A 12,565-nucleotide genomic window follows, 5' to 3' on the forward strand; every position below is an offset into this window, starting at 1 on the left:
AATGTCCACTACCTGGAGACATGTTTTATTTCTGAAGCCTCTGAGGATTAGCCACTCCCTTAAGCTAGGTCTCAATATCTGTGGAATTTTATGTAATTCTTTATATTAATGATAAAAATATAGTGAACCTACTTGGAAGAACTAGGACTTAGTGCTTTTCTTGCTAGATAATTGCCTGTAAGACCTACCTCTGAAAATAAGACACCTGAGTTGTAAGAGCAGCTATCAGACATAGAAATATGGAAATAGTTCTTCCTGATCTAGTTAAGAGCTCCTAGAACACAAAGGTAGCCCTGGAGTCCTTCCAACTGGACTCCCCTTTGTAGTCATAGGGCTTGTTTCAAATATTTCCATCTCTTTTCAGGATATGTGGTAAGAGTGCACTTCCTTTCCTTTTTTTATAAATTAAACATGGACATATGACTTATTGAACCAATGAAGTAGAAACAGAAATGACATGTGTCACTCGCAGTCAGAGGCTTTAAGAACCAGTGCATGAGTCACTGCATTTTCTTCTCCCTGCTGAGGAAATTATAAAAACATATGCTGAGATGGAATTGCTCAGCTTGGATCCCCCTGCCTCCCTGTGCTGGACATTTAGCATGAACAAACAGTCAGCTTTGGGTATGCTGAGCCCCTGAGACTTTGGGACCATTTGTAAACAACCTAGTCCATTCTGCCTGCCATAGCTCGGTTCACAAGCGATCCCTGGCACCACGGACCTCCCAGCAATATGCACAATCTTATGTGGGAAGCCTGCTCAAAGCCAGGTCCTCTGCCTTCTCTGTGCCGTCCCTGGGAGGGTCAGCTGCACAGTTCCTGCCGGCTTGGCAGTGGCTCAGATGCTCCAGTCCATTCACAGGGCTTCTCCTTGCAAAAGCCCTGTTATTATAGGCCATAGATATTTTAAACTGGAAAAATTTTTGGATGCGGAGGACGACAGGGGAGATGATATTTGAAATAAATATTTAGGCATGGTTCACGGCTGCCACATTCCAGAAGGAGAGGCTGATTCACTAGGCTCCCCACAGACTGCCCGACAGACTCTGCTTTGTGAAAGATTAGATAAAGATGAAGTGCTCAACAAAACGCAAGGAAGAGCAGGAGACACTGCCGTGGTTCAGCCCAGACAAAGCTGGCTTGTCTCACTGTGGCAGCTGTATCGTCCTTCCCAGGCTCCAAACCAACAAGCCACACTTTAGCTCACTTTCTTTTTTTTTTTTTCCTAAGATTTTATTTATTTTTTTGTCAGGAGAGCAAGTGAGCGCGGGCAGACAGAGTGGCAGGCAGAGGCAGAGGGAGGAACAGGCTCCTTGCCAAAGCAAGGAGCCCGATGTGGGACTCGATCCCACGCGGCTGGGATCATGACCTGAGCTGAAGGCAGCCGCTTAACCAACTGAGCCACCCAGGCATCCCTTTAAGCTCACTTTCTAACAAGCTTTGCTTAAAGTCATCCCAAATGGGATGACTTGTTAAAGGACCAAATTTTACTCCGGTCATTAAAGATGAGAGAATTAAAGAGATAAATGGAGATAAAGAGGAAATTCTGAGTGCTCCTTCAATGCAGGTAGGACTCAGCGTTTGATCAAAAGCTAATTTCTAAACTTATTAGGTAAAATATTAATGGGACAAGCCAAAGAGTACCTTGATGACACCAGAGGGAAGGGCAATGTGATGAAAACTGCCTGAGAGCAGCAAGAAAGGAGCCCCTCGGCTGGTATCATAGTCCTGAACCTCAACGCTTGACTGTGGATCTCCTCCCCGCCATTCCCCCAAATGCTTATTCTTCAACTTGGCCTTGACACTCCCAAATGTTGGTTTTGGAACGTCTCCAAAAAAGGTGTAGCATCTCCTGTGCCTGCTGTTACTGACTCTGGTGATCAGCAATAGGCCTGTTTTCAGCTCAGGGCCATGATCAGCCCATTGCTTCTGTGAAAATGAGAAAAGATATCCCATCTTCTCTGCAGATGTTGCCACCAGCCAAGATGTTCAGCCTGGACAGCAGAGTGCAGAGTAGATCTCGGACTCCACTCACCCTCCTGGCCTGGCCCTGAGCTACAGGACCTGATCTGCATGGCCAAACCCAGCACCCTGGCCCCCTGTCTGTTTTTGCACTCTCCTTAATTTCTTTCATTGTCCAGCCTGTGGGCTGCAGTGTACAAAAGTTTGGAACCTGACACAAAATTCCCCAAAGAGTCTTTGAGGTCAATGAGGAGGAGGCAGAGGAGAATTATAATTATTAGTTATTAGTCATTAATAATATTATGATTATGAGTCATTATGGCAATTAGATTGATAGCATGCTCCCAGACAAGCCAATTTAATCAATAATGTCGCTAAATTCTTATACTAATAATATTGGTTCAGATTTCTATAGTGACTCCCTTGCAGGAGAAGCAGGGACCCTGGTGGGGGCTGGAGGGAGGCAATCTTAGCGAGGGAGGAATGGAATAGAGGTTGTGTTTGTTTTCTAGTTGGGAACATACATACTACATCCAAGGCATGTTCTGAGGCAGGCTGAGGACCTTACGTGGATATCCTATATCTGTGCCTTGCAGCAGGACACAGTCCAGCTCCTGAACATCTTTGGAGAAAAGGAGTGTTTTCTGTTATGAGACATGCCTGATTAGATCCAAGTCAAACATGAATCAATGCCGAAAATAAGAGCCATAGAGTGTGCGTGATAACGTGTCAGCATGTCCCTCAGCTGACGCTGGCTTGCCCGGAATGAGTTCATGGTGATTAGCACTGTCTCCAGTGAACACTCAGGGTACTAATGATGCCCCCACCTCCCGCTTTAAAACAAAGCATGATGTAGCAAGAGAAGGTTGTATTTTAAAGACCCCCAGTTATGCCTGAGTCATTATTACTGGAGCTAAGACTCGTTCTTAGAATATTGATTCCACAGTCTATAGAAGTACCAAAAATATAATCTTGTCCTGTATAGGTAAATATATTTATACTATAATAGATCATATAAATATATCATAAAAAGAGTTTAAAAATAGTTTATATTTCAGGACTTCAGTAGGCAGTCTCTCAAGTTACATATCAGAAGTCTTTAGCTGGAGTTTCAGCAGCTTCTTGCCTCTGCTTCATTTGCACAAACATAAAAGGAATGTGCTGGTCTTTTGATTTTTATTTTAAAAACAGAAATTGGAAGAACTTGTTGAGAATATTTGATACGACCAAGCTCAAGAACAAACAGTCAGAGAAATTGTCTCCTTGGCAAAACTTGGGGTTGGGATGGGCTTAGTCAGCACCCTGGGCACTCAGCACTCTTCAGAGAGACCAGTACCCGAGGGCTGCTAGGTGGGAGGGGTGCACAACGTCATTAGTCCCTGGGTGAAAACAAAGGGCGCCTTCAATGGCTATTTTGTTTTCTGCTTTGTCAAAGAACAAGGATAAAGAGTATGCTACCCATGATTAATTCTGGAGAAAAAAATTCCATGCGACTAGAATTTTTTCCAAGATTTAAGACAAAACAATATTTTCAACCCATATCAAAACCCTCTCAGGACAACTGATATTGTGCATGGTGGAGAGTGCTTTGGAGAATGTGCTATTTGTTCTCATCCTTTTCCAGGCTTTGTCCTCATGGCAAACTTCAAGGCCAACAAAAGACAAAGGCAGAAGCAAGGCTGCCTCTGGACAACTGGTGAGTGACCAGCATGGGGCCGAGCACAGAAGGGATTGAGGGGTGAGAAATGGGAGTTGGTCACAAATTATAAGCTGTAGGACTCTGAGTCAGTCATTTAGCCTTATAGATTGCAGTTTCCCCATCTATAAAATGGGTGATAGGACTAGATCAGTGGTCCCAAACTTCTCTGTGAAGCCTTCTCTGATTTCTCAGGTTGTATTTCCAGTTCCTTTTTGATACATCATTTTAAACACCCCAACCATGATATTCTCTTAGACGTAATTCTTATTTAATACATACAGATGTGTATTTTATCAGCAACTATAGAATTTCAGTCCTGGAACATGAAATCACAGATCACTTGTTCTTCCAGGGATAGCTTGGGAAAGAGAGAAATTGAGGTTGAAAGTGGAGAACTAAAGCAAGACAAAGTAAAGATTTTTGAAATGAAGGATTGGGCAGGACTAAGAAAAACAAGCACTAATAATTGAGGGCTTTGGAAGCACTTCCTGTGGTTTCAGTGGGGAGAGTAGGGGTAGAAATGCATGTACCTGCCATGAAGTTAAAATGGGCAGCTCCAGGACTGCAAAACTCTGGGAAATGGCGAGGGATCAGTTTTCAGAGGTTTTTCTCAAGCCTCCAACATTTCTTGGGAACCCAGATATTTTAGGAGGGAGAGACCAGGAGCTGGGAGCCAAACTTCCTCTTGGGTTTAGTTTCCCCCAATAGCAGAACCTGAAGCAAAGATATTAAGGCACCATTTGTTTAGATGTCTTCTGAGGAGGTCAGTACAAAGTGTCAATAAACACATTACTGCTGTGGTCAGCTAGGGCCTGATCCTTCTGGAAACTTCTGGGACACTGTATGGCTCCCATCTTGAGTCCTCCCACCCAAGAGGTGAGAACTGGTACATTTTTCTACCAACTCTCTTTTGCTCCTGGAGGTATTATATCTACAGCACTTTTAGCCAGGCCCTAACCGAATCTGCTTCTCCCACTGGAAGAAGCCCTCGGGCAAAGTCTCACATGATTGTTAGGAAGCCCTTCGTGTATAAGAATAGAGACCAGATATTAGCTTGTCTGGTAGAAACCACCAAGTTGTAAAATAAGACTTTGAACATTCAGAGGAGGACCAAGGCCAGAAAGAATTCTTCTCGCTACGAATATTTTTAAACACGCCCAAAAAATGATTTATAGCTATCTTAATGAAACTATAGGAAAAAAGGTCCTGAAAAGTATCTTGCTGGTGAGTATGAAATGGTGAAGGGTTAAATATCCATGTAGTAGTCATGATTACTAAAGTAAGATGAATAAAAGTCATATTTATTTTAGTATAAGAGAACGTAATTCTAATGGCTTTCAGAGGTTTATTCCAAGTATCATTTCACCTAACATGATTTCTGTCATAGGGATTTAAGTTCTTGAACCATAGGCCTTCTCTCTCAGAGTTCTTAAGAATGTGGTCTCCGTAGTTGAGGAGTGACAAGTGTATAGCCTTTTTTATTTCGTTTTTTTATTTGTATATTCAACCCCATTAGAAACTAAATTTTCTGTAGTAATGCAGCTCTTTGTACTTTTCATAGCACCAACAACTTTTCTTTTTAAATTTCATTTATTTATTTGACAGAGAGAGATCACAAGTAGGCAGAGAGGCAAGCAGAGAGAGAAGGGGAAGCAGGCTCCCTGCTGAGCAGAGAGCCTGATGTGGGGCTCAATCCCAGTACCGTGAGATCATGACCTGAGCCAAAGGCAGAGGGGCTTAATCACTGAGCCACCCAGGTGCCCAAGAACAACTTCTTAAACATGGTAGTTCTTCAATAATCTTGATACCTTTCTGAATTTTTTACAATTTGCACAGTTGTATTCCCAAAACCATTAGGGAAGTGACATAAATTTGTTTGTTTGTTTGTTTTAGAGAGCGGGGTGGGGCAAAGGGAAAAAGAGAGGGAATCTCAACTAGGCTCCACACCCAGCATGGAGCCTGACCTGGGACTCAATCTCACAACCCTGAGATCATGACCTGAGCCAAAATCAAGAGTTGGACTCTTAACTGACTGAGACACCCAGGCACCCCATAGTTATATAAATATGTAAGGGAAAAATATGTTTTGATGACAAAATGTAAACATTTTACATAAGAGGAAGAGGTTCACACAAGAACAATAAACAGATGGAAAACATCTCAAGCCCTTCTAATAACTTGAGTTGAAGGAATCTGTCATTTGGTCTGGCCAGAGCCCTTCTGTTTAGCACCCTACCTTAGGATTAGTGCTTTTCCTTGCCCTCCAGATAAATGACTCTGACCAGGACCACCTGGTCAGTTATAGTGGCCAAACTCCATGGCCACAGTTTACTGGTTTAGAAGTGAGGAACTGACCCAAGGCAGGCCAATAAGACTCCTTTCCTGGGAATGTGGAGTTGGTAAAGACATGCAGTCACTGTTAAAGGAAGCCAGGGAGCTCCCAGAGGCCAGGTTTCCTTCTGGAGCGAGGAGAAGCCAGGTTGAAAAATGAAGCCAATGCACAGAGAAAAGCGGATGCCAGAGACAGAGGGAGGAAACAAGCACCCAGCTGTACTCCTACCTTTCCTCCTTGTAAAAGGTTGAGGTGTTTTACTTGAAACCAAGGGTTCTGTGTATTACAGTGGAAAAATAAAAATGTAATAAATGTTAGGTAGGATCCTTGCAGCAATCAAATAACAACAATTCACAAAGATGAATATTTGGAAGCATCTGATGATCCTGTAAGCTAATGTTCTTTTTCTGGAAAGCATCTTGAACATATCTGACATGAAGCAGAGACTAAATCTTTAAAATTATTCACAATCCTGACTTGTAATTCCATGATTAATAGAAATGATCGAATACTTTGTCCAAATTGTAGTAATTTGGGTAGATGAAAACAAGGAAATTGGCATTTACTGAATTTTAGAATGCAACAAACAGTATGCCAAGAAATGTATATCATTAATAATTACCATTACTGAGGGGCACGTGGCTGGCTTGGTCAGTAGAGCATGTAATTCTTGATCTCAGGGTTGTGGGTTCAAGCTCCACATAGGGTGTAGAGGTTACTTAAAAATAAAATATTTTTTAAAAACCCCTGCCATTATTGAACACTTATGATGTGTGAAGCACAGTCCTAAGGGTTTATATGTATCTTTATCTCATATAATTCTCCCATTAATCATGTGAGATGAGTATGACTATTATTCCTATTTTTAAATTTTTAAAATTTATTTATTTTATTAACATATAATGTATTATTTGTTTTAGGGATACAGGTCTGTGAATCGTCCTTCTTAGACAATTCACAGCACCCAATGTCCCCATCACCCAGCCAATCCCTCCTTCCCACTCCCCCTCCACTCCAGCAACCCTCAATTTGTTTCCTGAGATTAAGAGTCTCTTAAAGTTTGTCTCCTTCTCTGGTTTCATCTTGTTTCAATTTTCCTCTCTTCCCCTATGATCCTCTGCCTTGTTTCTCAAATTCCAGATATCAGTCAGATCATATGATAATTGTGTTTCTCTGATTGGCTTATTTTGCTTAACATAATACCCTCTAGTTCCATCCACATCATTGCAAATGGCAAAATTTCATTTTGTGATGGCTGCATAATATTCCATGGTAGCTATATATACTACATCTTCTTTATCCATCCATTCATCTGTTGATGGACATCTAGGCTCTTTCCATAGTTTGGCTATTGTGGACATTGTTGCTATAAACATTTGGGTACATGTGCCCCTTTGGATCACTACATTTGTATCTTTGGGGTAAATACCCAGTAGTGTAGTTCCTGGGTCATAGGGTTGCTCTATTTTCAACTTTTTGAGGAACCTCCATACTGTTTTCCAGAGTGATTGCACCAGCTTGCATTCCCAACCCAGTAGTGTAGGAAGTTTTCCCTTTCTCTGTATCCTTGCCAGCATCTGTCGTTTCCTGACTTGTTAATTTTAGCCATTCTGACTGGTGTGAGGTGGTATCTCACTGTGGTTTTGATTTGTATTTCCCTGATGCCGAGTGATATTGAGTACTTTTTCATGTGTCTGTTGGCCATTTGAACGTCTTCTTTGGAGAAATGTCTTTTCAGGTCTTCTGCCCGTTTCTTGATTTGATTCTTTGTTCTTTGGTTGTTGAATTTGGTAAGTTCCTTATAGATTTTGAATACTAGCCCTTTATCTGATATGTCATTTGCAAATATCTTCTCCCATTCTGTCGTTTGTCTTTTGGTTTTGTTGACTGTTTCCTTTGCTGTGCAAAAGCTTTTTATCTTGATGAAGTCCCAATAGTTCAATCTTGCTCTTGCTTCCCCTACCTTTGGTTATATTTCTAGGAAGAAGTTGCTGCCGCTGAAGTTGAAGAGGTTGCTGCCTGTGTTCTCCTCAAAGATTTTGATGGATTCCTTTCTCACATTGAGGTTCCTCATCCATTTTGAGTCTATTTTTGTGTGAAGTGTAAGGAAATGGTCCAGCTTCATTCTTCTGCATGTGGTTGTCCAATATTTTTCCTGTTTTTTATATGAAGAAACCTCTTAGAAAGGTTAAGTAATTTGCTCATGTTCTCACAGAATGCAAGTGGCAGAGCCAGGATTCAAGCACAGCAGGGCTGCCAGCACCTACACCCTTAGCCAGACCTTATAGATTACCCTCTTTTACTTCGGAAAATGTATCATAGACTGCAAAGGTAATACAAAGGAAAGAAAAGGCATATGGATGTGTGTGGAAGTATTCCTTAGTACATCCAAAAACTAGAAAAGCACCTCCCACACATATCTATAGGGAAATAACAGAGCAAGTCAAATGTGTTACATTGAGACAATAATATGTTATATTGCTGGAAGGAATGATAAATATGAGAAACATAAACAATGGGTTAAGGACTACAGAAAGCAATAGCAGATAAGAAAAAAATGTATAATTCAGAATGATAAATATTGGTTTCTCACAATTATGCACAATTATTTTTTATGCAGCAGTTGAATGGGAGAAGTCTTCAAGGTTTATGAAAATCTGGAAATTAGATGAGATTTTTTAAAGGAAGTTCATGTTGCTATTGTTAATTAGATAGTCCTATTTAAGTTCCATTGTAAAGTTGATTAAATACCAATTAAAAGCAAACTTATTAGAGATTCAAAGTTATTAATGGAAGAAAATTTAAAATAGAGGTTTATGAGATTAAAAAAGATTTTTTTATTAGGAAAGTCTCATTTGAAGAATATAAATAAAAATGAGAAGGACTGCATAATGTACTAAGAAGAGAAAAAAGTACAAAATAAAGATATAAACTCACATCTGCTTGCCCATCCCTGTTCTAGTGCAATTCTACCTGTCCCTTAAAGTCTTGCTATAGCACTACCATCCAGAGCCCCCTTACTAGAAGCTTCCTCTAAGTAACTGGTGCTTCATTGGTCTCTCTCTTATGGTGCTTGGCCCCTTTCATCTTGTTTTAGAGCTATCTGTATAGTTAGCCCTCTTCTCAACCATAAGCTTTCTAAAAGTCGGAACCATGTACCTTCAATATCTTTGTAGGCCCCAGTTGCTCCATGTTAGCCACAAACATGTGTTTGTTGGATGAATAAGTGTTCTTAGAAAGAGACAAAAGACTTGGAGGCATAGTTTTGAACAATAAGCAACTGTGGTCGGGCACATGAGAATGGTTGTCCTTGAGAGTGTTACTTCTTAGGTAACCAGCTTGAGGAGGTGAGTGTTGTAGTTCGGGTGGACTCCAGAAGGACCCCAGAAGCATAAAGTGATTTTGATTTCATGAGGTCTGTGGCTAGTATATCTGGAGATGATCATGAACTTTGATTTATGATTCCAGCTGGGAGAGAACATTGAAAAGAGGAGAGTTGAACAAATAGTGGGAATAGAACTTAGAGCAGATATTGCAGAGGTGTTGTTCCAAAGAGTTCTTATGGTCTTTATCCCATAAGGACCAAGGCCCTTCTTTTATGTTTGTTAAAAACATCAACAACAAAACCTTTATAGTGATGAGCACTGGGTGATGTATGGAATTGTTAAGTCACTGTATTGTACACCTGAAAGTAATACACAGTGTGTTAAGTAACTGCAGTGTAAAGAGAAACTTTTTTAAAAGCCTTTAATTATGGTGAGTTTAGTAGAATGAGCAAAGTGGATTGGACATTCTTTCACAGACACACACACACACACACACACACACACACTTTCTCTGTCTGCCAATGATGCCATTGTTTTTTTTGTTTGTTTGTTTTGTTTTTTTTTTTTTAACCAAATAGGAGAAGACACATAGTGTCAAAGAATTCCTGTTCTTACTTAAGTTCCAAGGGACCCAAGGACTCTAAACCTACTTCACACTGGGGGTGCCTGGGTGGCTCAGTGGGTTAAGCTGCTGCCTTCAGCTCAGGTCATGATCTCAGGGTCCTGGGATAGAGTCCCACATTCGGCTCTTTGCTCAGCAGGGAGCCTGCTTCCTCCTCTCTCTCTGCCTGCCTCTCTGCCTACTTGTGATCTCTCTGTGTGTCAAATAAATAAATAAAATCTTTAAAAAAAAAAAACCTACTTCACACTGACTATGACCGTGAAGACAAGGTAGTTCTGATTCAGATGGCATACAAGATACCTGCTGGCTCTTCCTTTCCCTTTGTCTACATGATGTATGGGGACACCTTGCAAGTTGGAATTGTAAGCTCTCTGAGTTCAGGAACAAGGTCATAAATTATATATACAGTGTCTGAGCAATCCAAGCTTAAATATTGACTAATATGATTTTATCTACTACCAGTCACAAAGACATATACTCTCCTAATACTTACTCTTATGGAAACAAATAATTCCTGTACCTTGCCCATTAAAAACATGGAGTTCTCTTTAAAAACTTTTTTCTTTGAATAATTTTTGGCTTTTTCTCTGTCTTCCCTCACTAGAATGTAAGTTCCATGAGAGCAAAACTATTGTCTGTTTTATTCCAGCTATGGTAACCTCCAGAGCCTATAACAGTTCCTATAGCTCAGTAAGTCCTGTGTGCTGAATAAGTGAATGAATAAATGGTTGAATGACCAAGCATTGTTCTGGTTGTAGCTTTAAAAACTTTTGTAAATATTAACTTGAATGCCTTCCATGAATACCCACACGTGTGGCTCTTCAGTGGCCTTCCCTCCCCTACCACTCTTCCCCACCCACTGATCAGATAAACTAAGTAATAGTTGGCTGGCTCTGCATTAGGACCCATCTGGCTCTCACCAATTATAAAACAAAAATGCTTTGCTTTTACAAAAACTTATGTGGGGAATTTACATCTCAAAAAATATGTTTGTAATACCAAAGTGTATTTTGTTTTATTAAATCCAGACTGCTGGGTGGAGTCCCTTAGCTAAAAAGTGACTCTCAAGCAAAATGAATTGCTTGTTATTCTCACAAAGAATTTACAGGAAGCGATTTGTAAAGGTTGCCATCAGGCTGAAGTCATTGTTGGCACTAGGAATCAGTGTGTCATCAACCTCAGAGCAATCATTTAACCTGGGTCTGCTCAGAGAAATCTCCATAATGCAAGGAAAATTGAATTCTACTGCTTTAGATGAGAATCACTTTTGATATTATTCCCATTTGATCATGAAGTTAAAAATATTTGACATAACAGTTTCTCTCATCCTGCCACTACATAGAAATATCTATATTACATCTGCAAAACACTGTCCTGTCGTTACGAGCTATTTCACAAATAGTTTTTTTTTTAATCTGCTTTCCTTTTCTTGTTGTGTTTCTCTCTATATATAGACACACACACACACACTATATATATATATATATATATAGACATATATATATATATATATATCTGGAGAGCTAGGAAATGAATGGCTTGCCAACTTATTTGGCCCATTCCATCGTAACCTGTTTGCTGGTTAAGTGATAATAGAAAAAAAAAAAATTCTACTAATCTTGAAGGACTTACTATTCTTCAATCTAGGTGACAGATGGACAATTGTTCTGGAGAGGTTTCTGGGGTAATCATTACAGCAGAGAAACCCTGGATCCAGACATGCCATGAAGGTGGACAGCTCTGTGCTCCTAATTTCTGTCAAAGTGTTGATTTTCATCACCCTGGGAAAACAGGGTTAAAAAGATGGAAACACATAGATTCATAACATTAGCAAATGCTACACTAGTTCTCTGTTTCCAACACTAGTTTCTAATGACAAAGAGGAAAACAAGATCTTGACAAACCACAATGATCATTTTTTAGCCTTTTCTAAATGATGCTCAATTCATTTACTGATTCAGCAGAAATGTATTGAATGCTGTGAGGCATCAGCGCAAAGTAGACTGAAAATGATGCAGAACACCTTACTGTTCAGACTCCCATACTACTGAACAATTTTGAATGAATGTTTCCTTCACTATACACTGGGAACAATCGTCTACGGATGTTAAAATCCCTCTGACTATCTCACATGGAAAATACAGCAACCTTCAAGTCTGAGTGCTTCACTCCATTGAATAATTATCCTACAAAAAGACTGACAAGAAGTATGTGGTCTTCTCTTCTCTCCAAACACAATCACACCCTTTGTTTAGCAGCTCAGTCTGCTGTTTGTAGTCCTGTCATTCAGCACCCTGACTCTCGGCTCCTAAGTTGAACAAGATTTCTTGATTGAGTCAAGCCATTCATTTGCTGATTGTTCCAGACCAGTGTGGCCTGTTGGCTGCTATCACCCTCCAACAGCTAATGCATATAGTGTGACATGATTTGGCCTGATAGCACTCCACAGTCCACCTGTTGTTCCCATCTCTTGTCCATTCCACAGTTGATTAGGCAGCCTCCTGTCTGTGGTTCTTATGCATCTGGGCCAAAGAAATTAATTTGCCCTCATCATTCCTAGTTGCAGCTGGCTAATTGGACTCCAGGGTCACTTCCTTGTCTTATATAATTAATCAACCTCTACT

The 12,565-nt window shown here is 40.3% G+C and overlaps 1 long non-coding RNA gene across 1 annotated transcript in view; it reads left to right on the top strand.

The window, feature by feature from the left end:
* Positions 1-12,565, top strand: part of LOC123391376 — an 89,465-nt gene that overhangs the window by 58,340 nt on the left and 18,560 nt on the right. Inside the window, exon 2 of the long non-coding RNA XR_006606052.1 lies at positions 3,587-3,658. This is a non-coding gene — a long non-coding RNA (uncharacterized LOC123391376). The remainder of the gene's footprint in view (positions 1-3,586; positions 3,659-12,565) is intronic.

Source organism: Mustela putorius, unplaced genomic scaffold, assembly GCF_011764305.1.
Source record: "Mustela putorius furo isolate JIRA1106 unplaced genomic scaffold, ASM1176430v1.1 tig00000224_pilon_pilon_pilon, whole genome shotgun sequence".
Taxonomy (NCBI): Eukaryota; Metazoa; Chordata; class Mammalia; order Carnivora; family Mustelidae; genus Mustela; species Mustela putorius.